The sequence below is a fragment of the Episyrphus balteatus genome, chromosome 3 (assembly GCF_945859705.1).
Source record: "Episyrphus balteatus chromosome 3, idEpiBalt1.1, whole genome shotgun sequence".
Classification (NCBI taxonomy): domain Eukaryota; kingdom Metazoa; phylum Arthropoda; class Insecta; order Diptera; family Syrphidae; genus Episyrphus; species Episyrphus balteatus.
Window position 1 is genome coordinate 83,422,978 of NC_079136.1, and position 12,496 is coordinate 83,435,473.

The window sequence follows — 12,496 nt, forward strand, 5'->3', positions numbered from 1 at the left end:
GTGGTCTCATTTTATAGATAATTATTAATACTATAATTCATTTTTGAAGAATTATCCAAACAAATCAAAAGTTCGTCAGATATATGAACAAATGTCATTTTGCCCCAACCTTGCGATACAAACACGCACTTTGACCAACTATAAAATTTTATTTAATCAACTCACGGAATTGTTTTGCATATGATTTTTTAGATAATTTTATTGTTAATAAGTCTTACCTTTGTCAGTTTTTGTTAAAATGAATAACAATGGAGCTATTCAATAAAAACGATACCAATCTCTTTTCCAAGATGGCGGCTGTTCCCAACCTCCAATTATCCCAACAAATTGACTTTTATGATAAGGACAACCATCCGAACACATTCCATGAAAAAAAATTTGTCCCGCGAAAAATGCGATTTCATGCCCATATTTTGACTAATTTCCCTGAGCTATAAGTTTTTTTTACAATATTTTAATTTTAAATTTTTTTAAAAGTATAAATATCGATAGGAAATTTAATCATTTACAAGAAATTACTTAATAAAAATTATCAAATTCGGCTTGCTTCTCAAGTTATAGGCAAAAACTCAAAAAGTAACAGAAAAATTCGAAAATATTGATCGTTACAAAAATGGTCATATCTTTATAATTTGTCCATAGATTTTGAAGAAAATTATCTTTTTAAGTTTGCCAAAAAATGTACTAAACATGAAAAATTTAAAACTACGAGGATTCGAAAGATTATGATTTTTTGATTTTTTCTTTTAGTAATAAAGTTTTTTTTTGCAAAAATTTCCTTTGAAAAATCGATTTTTTTTAAATGTATTAATACATTGCACTTAAACATCTGGAGTGACCCAGAAAAGTTGTTGAAGTGTTTTTTGCTTATTTATTCAGCTTTGAGGCGCCGGGTTTTCTCTTCAGATTAATCGTTTATTACTGAAGATATAGCCCGAAAACTAAGTATGTTAGAAAAAAAAACAACCACAAAAACTTTGAAAAATTATATCTCGAAAACCTATCCATAAATATTTTTTTATATAATATTTTCGAGTTTTCTAAGCTCAATTCTATACGAAAAGTATAACGGCACTTGGTCCAAAAAACTTAATTTTTTGTAAACTAGTGTTATTATCTTATTATATACTGTATTTCATTGAGACATCTATCAGAATAAGAAAGTAAAGTACTTATTAAAAAAAAGATTGAAAACGGTCAAAAAAATTGAGGCAAAAGAAATAGTTTTTCCCGTTATAATTATTTTTACACTCATGTGAATCAGGAATGCCTATAAATTCTGTTTTAGTTTGAGATTGTTTTCGATCTTTTACAAAATTCTTAAAAAAGTGAGTGGTTTTTCAAAAAATCATATTTCGAAATCTAGGGCCTTAAAATAATCCGTAAGGCACCCAATTTATTTTTCATTATCTTTCCAGTGATATCTTTCAAGTTGTCGAAAAAATGTTTCCTACTTAAAATGACAACTTTGTAGAAAGTCTTTTCATTTTTCGTTGTAGGAAACCGTTCATAACTCGGTTTTGAAATTTTATTATATTTTTTATTGCCTACATCTTTCTTGTATCAAATTTATCTGTAGTTTTAAAATTTAAAAAATATTCATCAGTCTACAACCTATCGTTGTCTCATTTTACCCTTATTTACCCTTTAAATGATTAATTAAAGTATCCTTTATTAGGACTTTTTTGCTGATGCAGCAGCGGTTCATCAATTAATAGGTAAGACTATATAAGGTCAAAAAATTACAAATTCATTTCTTGTAGATTTTCGAAAAATGCCCTGGCATTTGGTGGGGATCCCGGATTACCGACCGCACCGTCTCGTTTGCCCCAAGGGAATGTACAAACTTGTGCAGGTTTATATAACTAACAAATTGACAAAAAAGGAAACGGTGTTTCAAAAAAACATCAACTACATTATTAATGATCTTCTGAACTAGAATTTCGAACGAAAAAGTATTTTTTAAGGTTAAACCGATTTTTGAAGGTAAATTCTTGAAATAAATTCCAACAAAAATATCGTCTTTCCGTGTCAAATTTAAACTGAAGTTATTTTATTGTAGAATTTAAAAGTAACTTTCAGCTGAAACAATTTTGACGTTAAACAATAAAAATTATAGGGCTTCACACTGAAAAAATGTTTAAATACAAGTTTTTCCGGAAAAGGTTAAAAACTTGAATATTTTTTTTTACCTTTATTCGTTCCTTAAGAAGTATTTTTTGGTCATAATAGAAAAAAAAAAAAAATTTTAATGCTGTAAACAATTTTTTCAAAATAAAAAAAAATATGTTTAAATATTTGACCAAAAATTGGATTTTTTAGAGCAACGGTTCTCAACCTTTGAGGGTGTGCGGACCCCTAACAAAAAAACTATCAGTTTGCGGACCCCTTTCAAGAATAAATTTAATTTATTATTATGTAAAAGGAACTTTAAATTAACATCGTTATACCCTGTTGCAGACTGTGAATCCTGCCCATTAGGAAAGAGCGACATTAGGTGTGTTTTTTATTACCACTGGTCTTAGCTGGACAAAAAAAACGCAATCGGGGCTAAGCAATTTACATGTTAAATGCAACAACACTTTAGCCCCTTGGGCTTAGTTGTTTAGCCCGGAGAATTCTCTGGGCTTAACTTTTTCAACAGATTTAAATCTGTGCTACCAAATTAACTTGTTCGTAAATTGTTTAGAATTTGTTCAAAATTGATGTTTGGAATGACAATTATTATTTTAAATATTTATTTAATGGTTATTTAAACTTTTTTTCTTCAAAAACACACAAGAAACCCCAAAAGCGAAAAATATGACAACTTTATATTTTTTGTGTCAGCTGATTTCGGAACATTTAGTATGCAGTGCTGCCAATTTTTCTCGCTAAGCCCCGAGGCGTTTGTTTTAACCAGTTAAGACCGGTGGTAATAAAAAACACATCTATTGTATGGGAAACAAATAAAATTGAAAAATATAAACATACTCTGGCAAAAGTTGCATTGGGTTCAAGAAAAGGATAAAAAGAACTTTTTTAATTTTTTTAAAATGAACGGTAGGGGTCGCGGTCGTGCATTGGAATTGAAAAAAAAAACAAGGAACAAAAATTTTCTCAAAAACAATTTTTTTTAATTAACTTATGCATTTATTCAGTTAATTTTATACGTCTATCTCAAAATTTGATCGTTTTAGACGATTTTTCATTTTTCAGACTTTCCATAAAAAAAAAAGAATTTGCTCTAAAATTTTTTTGAAGGGTGGACAAACGAAAATTTTTGGTGGACAAACACGGACAAACGGTGGACAAACGAATTAGACAAATTTGGTTCAAAAATTTTGAGGTCGCAGTTCTGGCTTCACGGAGCTCATTTATTCTTCTTTAAAAAGCAATTGAAACCTGAAAAATTGAGCCTAGAAAAACAATAGATCAGGGCTTACGGAGTTGGAACAATTTTTTAATGATTTTTCAGTTTAAAACTTTAGTTTTGTTTAGTTTTTTTTTAATTTAGTTTTTTAATATATTTTAGGTACATAACTATATAATCCTTTTTAGAAAAAAAATTAAAAACGAGGAAACATACATTTTTTACCCCTAGCGGTGGAAAAAAAATAAAAAAAAATCTTTAAATTAGTTTTAGGACTATATGCAACAATGCAATATGAAAATTAAATTTCGCTCAGGCCTACTGCCCATCTCATTACATAGAAAAGTACTTCGTTGCCCTTTTGTAATTTAAATTAAATTCATGAGATGAGTAAAAAATGCAATAAATTGGAGTGAGGGAATTAGTAAAAAAGATAAAAAGAACAAAGTTTGTTGAGCGTCACATTAGAATAATTTTAAATACGTATTTCTGATGCTTTATGGAAAAGCTGTCGCGGCCCCTTTGAAATTTTACGCGGACCCCCAGGTTGAGAACCGATGCTTTAGAGGATTAATTAACAAAAACTTCCGATAAATAAAGATCAATAAAAAACTTTCAAATCAACTTTCATTCGAATCAAGAGCGGAAAAACGATGTTTGTTGGAATTTATATTGATGAGGAAATAAATTTTTACTTATTTAGTACCAAAAAGATAGTTGCCCGAAGAAAATTAGACAAATCCTGTGAAAAACAGTATAATAGTAAATAGTATAAATTAATTTAAGGATAGTCAGCTATTTTCAAAATACGTGTTTATGATGAATATAACCTAGCGCACGATAATTAATTTTATTTTAAAATTCAGAAAACAGTGAACCTTAAAATGCAGTTAACATTTTAGGTATACAACATTTTTTCTCCATTAAAAACCAAATAAATAAGTACATTCTGTTATTGCATTTTTTGTTTAAGTTTTATTTTCGAAAATTCTCAGTGTACGTAAAAAAATGTCAACTATTTATACTGATTTTGCTACAGTACTGAAATACTGCTTTATTTTCTCACAAACATACATTCCTTTAAATTTAATACCACTGCAAATGAAACGATGCCAAAATAATGTATACATCTGTTGATGGAACCTATTTTTTCATTACATTTACACATACATGCGCGGATTAAATTCTTAAAAGCAAAAGTGTCCACCTTCTGTAGGAATTTATAGCTTTTGTTTTATTGATTGACATTCGATTAATTTCTTTTCGCGGCCTATATGAAAACCAAGGCATACAATAATTTAAGAATAACATTCACTCTGTTTTTTTTTTGTTTATTATACGTTAATCTTTTTACATACAATTAATTTTTCAAGTGTCATTTTTATGGGGTTTTTAGGGTTTTCAATGTGGTGTGATAATTTTTCAATATCTCAGAGCATTAAAGTGCAAGAAGAATTTATGTGAAAACAATTTCATATAATTCACTCTGGCGTATACGTACTTTTTTCATTTTCTCAAGATTACGTTTCAGGAGTACAACTTTTAAAAAACTATTGATTCATAAATAACACTCACAAATGTTTCCAATAATAATCCTAAAATACCTGAAGTCTTTGGAATACAACTGTTTGACATTGGCTTGTGATTGGGGTCGTGGAAGAAATGATAGAGTTCCTTTAAAAATTTAAGTTTCTAATTAAAAAGGGCAATATTGTCTGTAACCAAAATATTCTTCCTTAACAGTTTTCCATCAATCTAAAATTCTCTATCATTAAGTTTGTCACTCTTCTCAATAGAAAAGGTATCTCATTCCATTATTTAAAATTGATTTTCCCTACCGATTTTTGTCAGCAAACAATGACGCCTTCGCTTCTCTCAAAACATTGAAAGGAGGACTTACTTCAATATTCACTCACTAACCAATTTTAATATTTAAAGAAGAACATTTCAAAAATCTGTTACTCCTTTAATTAATCCTTTATTGCCTTATTACTATGCTTAAAGAAATAGAACAACAGAACGCAGAAGCCTATATACCTACCTACCATTCATTAAAATCCGGTCGAAGAAAAGGGGAAATAATTATTGTTTGGTATTATAAAATGGTGGGCTGCAACATAAACATCAAGACAACAAAAAAGAAAAAGAATCTATTGGTTGTGGCATTTTAAAGAGGATTCACACTTTCAACCAAAAAACAAAAGGACACTCTAACAAAGCTGAAAGACTTACGTAGAAAAAAAAAAGCAAAACAAGATTCTAACCAGTGAATAAGACGAATGCAAAGTCGCACTTCTTCGCCTTGAAGGCTCTTGCTATGCGATGTAGATGGACGACACGAAGAAACGGTCGTCCCTGTCAGTCGGTTGGTCGTCGTTGGAATTTAATGTTGATAGTGAGTATTAAAGTTACTTAGAGTTGTGTAAGGATTACAAAGGATTAAAAGTGTTTAAACAACTAACGTAACTGGAACAAAAAGAAAAGACAGTCTTATACAGTTACTTCATCCTTTTCCTTTGAAAAACAACTAAAAGGACGATATTATAAAAGGTAAAAGCGGAAGGAATTTAATTATGTTGGCTCTGAGGGCAAATCTCTAAGAGATATTTCCTGTCTTACCTTTTTTTTTTTGTTTTGTTGTTTTCATTTATGTAACCATTTCTTTGAAACATTTTTCTTTTTTGTTTGTTGTTGTTGTAAGAGACTTTGTTCAATGTTATTTAGTCTTTAAGAAGGTTTAAAATTAAGTTTTTTTTTTTTTGTTGGTAGGCATTAGGGATTGCTAAATAATTTGCTTTTGCTTAAGCTTGGGTGAAAAGTCAATTGAAAGAGTTTTTTTCATTATTTTTTTCTATAGAAATTTTAAGAGATTAGGTAAGGACAAGTAAAAGGGTATGACATAAACTGTTAAGGTTGTATGTCAAATTTCATCAAAATATTCTTAAATTTGTTGAAGTTATTGAAATGTATCGATATTTATTGGACTAAGACTTAAAGGAAGACTTTTTAAGAAGGGATCAGATATCACATTTTCAGTTTACATCACTGCGAAGCTCGAACTACTGAATAAAAACGTTTGATATGGACTCTTTATTTTGGCACAAATAGGTCTATATCGAATTGTAAATGCAATCGCTTCATTTTTGAGTCACTAAAAGATCCAGCTATCTCCCCAGGTGGAGTCAATGATCCACAAAACATTTCTTTTACTTAATATACGCATAGGAAATTGTAGGTTTTGAGAATTGGTAAGAGAACAAATTGCTTTTGTGCTGCCGTGCGTCGAGGGTAGAAGCCCGATGCAATTTCAACATTTTGTAATAGTACGGGTAAAACAGTACAAAAAATCAATAAATAAAAAAAATTGTCACCCTGATTATACTTGGCAAAAAGTTTGTTTTTGGAATAAGAACCAAGGATCAAAAGAGTCTATAAAAAAATTTGGTTGGAATGTTATTTTTTTTTTTTTTTGCAGAAAAGAGGGAGGGGGTGAAGTTCAACGAATCAGTGGAAATTTTGGAATATGATCATATATGACACAGTTTTTAGGTTAAACATATAAAAATACCATACGATCGCTTAACGAAAAGTTATTCCCGACTAAACGCAAGGGTGCTACACCAACATCAATTTAACATTTTTTAAATATCAAATTAACATTTTTTAAATATCAGCCCAAAATGCTCTATAATATGTGTTTTATGATATTTAAAATGTTAAAACAATATTTTTATTATCAGGATGATATTTAAATGACACATTTTGGAAATTTTGTTTGATATTTCATTATCATTTTTTCATATCATTTCTCATTCCAAATTATTGAAAAATATTTAATAAAAAATTCTTAATGTGTACTAATTTAAAGGCGTTTTGTGGTTTTTCGAAGTAAAATGTATGATTTACTGAGAAAATTTGATCGGCAATAAGATTTTACTTCACATAGTTTGGGAGAAAATAATAAAACAATTATATCACTTATAATAGAAAAAATAATACCACCACTATTTTGTAAAGAATATTCACTTTCAGTAATGTTTTGAAAAAAGAAAGAAAATACTTAAAATAATAAAAATAATAAAAAAGAAAAAGAAAGAAATAGGTTTCATTACAATAAACTGAAACGTAAAATCTAGTCAACATTGATATTTTAATTGTCAAAGTGAAATTTTCACTATCCACCTAAAATTAAAAACTGTCAAAATGATATGATAAAATATCAAAATTGATATTTTAATTATATTGGACGATTTTTGTCACTCAAAAATTTTATTTTGATAGCTGTTATTATCAATTTTTTTTCCGTGTAGTTTTTGGACTTCAGTGTAAAATATAACCGAAATGTGAAAAACATGATACACTGATGAAATTCCAGATGAAGGCTTGAAATAAAGCAGGAAGACAGAACCCATAAAGTTCTTATCAATATTTTTTGGTGAAAGGGTGTTTTTTTGAGAAGTTGAATTTTTTTGTGAGAAAGGTACACAGAGAAAAATATGACCCGCTAAAAACTAACAGATTGCCATATTGTTTTACCTTCCATGCATTTCAAAAGGAAATCTTATTAAAATCAACGATTAATAAGGTTTTTTTAAGGAGATTTCTTATTATTTTTATAGAGAAAATCTTATTAAAATTTGACTGAAAAGTTGATTTTTCTTGCAACTTAGCACTAGAACAAAAATTGCGATCAATATTTTCATGGCAGGTTGGTTCAGGTGGTAAGGTGGGCGACTAATGATTTGAAGTCTCCAGTTCGATTCCCAGCCTGGTCATCGTTTTTTTTATTTTTTTGCAGATTTTAAAACAATAAGGAAAACCCGATTGTTTTAATAAGGTTTCCTTCTTGGATGAAAACCATAGAGAAATCTTATTGTTTTTGTTCTATTTTATGTGGTCTATTTTTCTCTGTGTATCATAATAGACATAATTTTGTCAATTTTTTAAACCTTATGAAAACTTTTCTTTTATTATAAGACCTAAGAATCTGAAGAGTCTACAAAATAATTATCTTGAATGAAAGGGTGTTTTTTAATTAAAAAAAAAAAATGATGAAATTCAGAATTATTAACACAAACACTAGGACAAAAAGTAAAAGTATTGTATTTATAACAGAATCCAGGAGTCTTAGCAGTCTATACAAATATTTTATGTGAAAGGGTGTTTTTTTTTTTTTGTAAAATAGGGAAAACCCGCGATAAGTCCCATAAAATCAATGATATAAAAGGTACCCTTACGAGATTTATTGAAAATGTTTTTTTTGCCATGGGAATTACGAATAAAATCAGTTTATAAAATTTTTTCATTTAAAAAGGTGTTTTTTTAGGTGTAGAAAAAATGTGGGTACATTAGAAAAATTAAATAATAATTTGGGTACCCTATTGAAATTCTGCAATTATGTTACCTTTAAGATTGGAAACAAGAATATTACGTGTCTATAAGAAGATCATGTTTGAAAGGGTGTTTTTTTAGTGAAAAAAAATTGATTAGCCATCCTAGTGAAATTTGGTAAGAACGTTGCATTTGGAATAGAAAGCAAGAATAAAGAGTTTTCTTTAAAAACTTTTTGGTGAAAGGGTGTCTTTTTCGAAAACACAGTAAAATCTGTAATTGGTCCCAAAAAGCCAAAGATTCATTTATTTATTGCTCCGATGGGAAATTAAGTTCGCCTTTATAATTAAGAGCGCCTTTGTTTTTCAAAAGTAGGGTTAAAAATAAGTGCGTCTCTATGAAAGCCAAAATAAATAGAACAACGATTGGGATGCTTTCGTTTTTCATATTACGTACAAACTTCGGCCACCATCGCATCGGCGGCGCCCCTAGATGACGGCCCCTGCTGCCCAAATTCCTAATACCGGCTGGCCCTGGCAACTAGCAGTCCATAAAGGCTATGAGTTTTTTTCGTACTGATCGTGCTATAATATGTAATGATTTTGGGGTTAGGTACTATTTAGGTGAACAAAAAAAATACTTCCCATCTTCTTAGAAAATTGAACGTGAGAAAAGAGCTTAGCTCATATTGCTTTGTAATTATGGAGAGATAAACTTGTTTCATTCTGTCAAAAATGTTGTTATCTTCGAAATAGAACCTTTTCTCTGATTCGTTCAACTAAGAATCATTTTCCACGCTAACTGGTTAGACCCTTCTATAAGTTGAAAATTTTTTTTTTTTAAATATATGAAAAGTAAGCAAGGTGAAGTTTTCAAAAATACTGATGTTTTGTTACTCTAACACATCTATTCTCCATATTACTCCTAAAAAAAATGTAAGTCCTAAACAAGTTGCAAGTTCCAATTCTAAGGAATTGACCAGCTTCATGTAGCTTAAAGTATACTATTTAGAAAATCGAAGGCTGTTGGAACTGATTTTGTTTAACATATTAATAGCTTTATTACTACTTGTGCTAGCTTGGATGGAAAAGAGCAAGAATTATACCAGGCCCTAAGAAATCAAGGGGAAAGGGCTTCCAGCCCGTATTTATACCCCCGCTACTATCGAAGATCTTCCTAAAACAAGCGTTTTCTGTGATTAACCCATGTGAATCAGTTAAGCAAGAGGGTTTTGGTACCGTGTGAGACCATGGCTATTCTGAACAAAGAAGTGTTTGTAATGCAATGATTTTTCTATCAAATTGCATTGTTTCCCAAAAAAAAAACGAACAATATTTTTGCAATTAGCCAAAAGTGCTTAAATTTGATGCCATCATTATCATAGTTCAAGAACAAACACAAACCCAGCCTTAATTTAAATTACAAATTGAACTCTAACTTCTACAATTCGCAGCCTTTTGCTCTGAATGAAAGTTTTTTTTTTTGTTTCTTCTTCTGTTAAAAGTTTGAACTTTTTAATTTTTTTTTCTTCTTTTCTTATACATTTTTTTTTGGAAATATACAAGAATGTTGAAGGCGAAATAAAACAGAAAATGTTATTCTTTATTATGACAAAAGTATATTTTTGCAACGCTACGTCAGAAACTTTTTAACGAGTATAATTCTTTCGTCATCTTTATACAGGTATAAGAAGTTCTCTCTCATGACCAACCAAGCATTCAACTACTATACCTCTACCCTCTCGAATGTTTCAACTCCAATTTCCATCATGATGGTCTGCTCTTAGTTACTTAATGTAAAAAGGAAAGGAATATAAACTTTTGGCGGAGGTGCTTTGTGGGGTTGGTCGCGGAATGGTGTGGTGGTGATGGTTGATGGTCAGCGAAAGTTTAAGAAATAACTCAAGAAGCCAATGAGGAAAAGCCAATTGGAGTAGAAGGACAAAGTGGCAGAACTGAGTAACTGAGCAACACAAAAAAAAAATGAGGAATGTGGAAAAAAAATTATACTTTTGTAACAATCCATAATGAAAAATTTTCACTGTTTACTTTGTAAGAATAAAACTGAAACTTTCAGTCAAGAAAGAATTCTTAAAATAAAAAGAGAGAGAAAAAAATTAGGTAAGAAACTGAAAATGATTTTTTTACGAATAATTATTCAGAAACGGATATCAATTTCTTTTGTGTTCAGAAAACTGTGGTAAAATACAAAAAAAAAAAACAGTCACAAAAAAGCTTTACTTTTCAATTAAAAAAAATACTCCAGTTCCTTCAAACAAAGATTTTGTATGCACATTTTAACTATTTAATTGCTTTTTATTACTTTAAGGTAGTCAAGTAAAAAAAAAATGGTCACTTACATGTCTGAAAACGATTTTTTTTAAAGTGATTGCACAAGCATTTATGCTGCCAGATATCCTCAGACCTCAGTTGGTGTTCATAAGATAAAACATGAAGACGCTTTGGTTTTCTTCAAGTAACGAGTAACTAAAGAGGGCAAACGAAAATATTCAGCCTTATTGCGATTTGCAACTATCAATCGATATTTGATAAAAATTAAATTTCGTTATCTTATCACTTTATTAAGAAAAGTTTTGAAAGCAGAGAATGCTCTTAACCGTTATTAAATGAAATCTAATTACAAAATTCCATTAAAAAGCTGGCTAGTTTTCGTATAAATTAGGTTTAAAAATCCCAAATTTCAGTATTTATCAACTATAGATTGATAATTGTAAATCACAATAAGCCTGATTCACTTGAAAAAAATCTTCAACTGAATAACGACTATGAATTCTGCTCTAAGACTTGGGATTTCATGCCTTGTGGAACGAAAGTTTGCATTCAAAAATCTTTTCTTAATTTTTCATGGCACTTTATGTATCAAAACAGCACATAACGACTTCTTCTACCAGTAAACTCAACCTCCCTCTTATATCTCAATTTGTTAGAGATCATTGCTACTTACCTACTTCGGTCCTCAGACTTTCGTGGGTGATCCTTATGGAGAAGTATCTACATGGACTCAACTTTCCCGGGGCGCCCCATCGTGTACGGTTTCTGAAGATTTACTTTAGCTCTTTCCAGCTCTTCCCAAGCTGTACTGAGTCTTCATCGACTGTTCTCCGTCAAGGACAGTATGCAGCCTTGTCTTTTTCCACTTTGAACTTCAAATTCAGCTTACAATCTTTTACTATGTAAAATCTGGCATTTTAAACCATCATAATGTTACTTCTATAACATCAATGAGCTTATAGATAATGCCCCTTTTCCACAAAATAGGTCAAATTAAGTACCTCTATTCTCCTCTACGGAAGCAAGATATGTATGTGCTGTTGCACTGGGTCAAGAAAAGTACCGCAAACAAATTGCACCAGTACCTATTCTCAGAGCCAGTATTTGACCATTCTCCGACAAGAAGCACCAAGAAAATTTGTTATATTTCAATTTATATTTTTTTCAAATGACATTTTATAAATTAAAACAAACACAAATTTCCTGTTTAAGGCTTGGCCACACCGGAGGGTATGCGGTAGAGGTACGGGTAGCTGTAACGATATTTGTATGAAAAAAATTCCACATCTGAACGTTGATATGTCAGTTTGGAATTTTTTTCATACAAGTACGTTACCTCTACCCGTACCGCTACCGCATACCCTCCGATGTGGCCAAGCCTTTACTGCGATTCAAATATTAAAATTAAAGGCCGACCTGACAGATAGGTTTCCGTTTTTTGACAAACAAATTTTGACAACGTCCGAAAGATATTACCTTATTATGTGTACTGCGGGAGCTAGCCATCCTTTTAATGGCAGGA

At 30.3% G+C, this 12,496-nt stretch overlaps 1 long non-coding RNA gene across 1 annotated transcript; it reads left to right on the forward strand.

The window, feature by feature from the left end:
• Nucleotides 1-1,614: 1,614 nt before the first annotated feature.
• LOC129914656 (uncharacterized) lies at nt 1,615-10,699 on the forward strand. Its single transcript, XR_008772223.1, has 3 exons — nt 1,615-1,718; nt 5,357-5,747; nt 10,367-10,699. It is a non-coding gene; the product is annotated as an uncharacterized LOC129914656 (long non-coding RNA).
• The last annotated feature ends 1,797 nt before the right edge of the window (nt 10,700-12,496 follow it).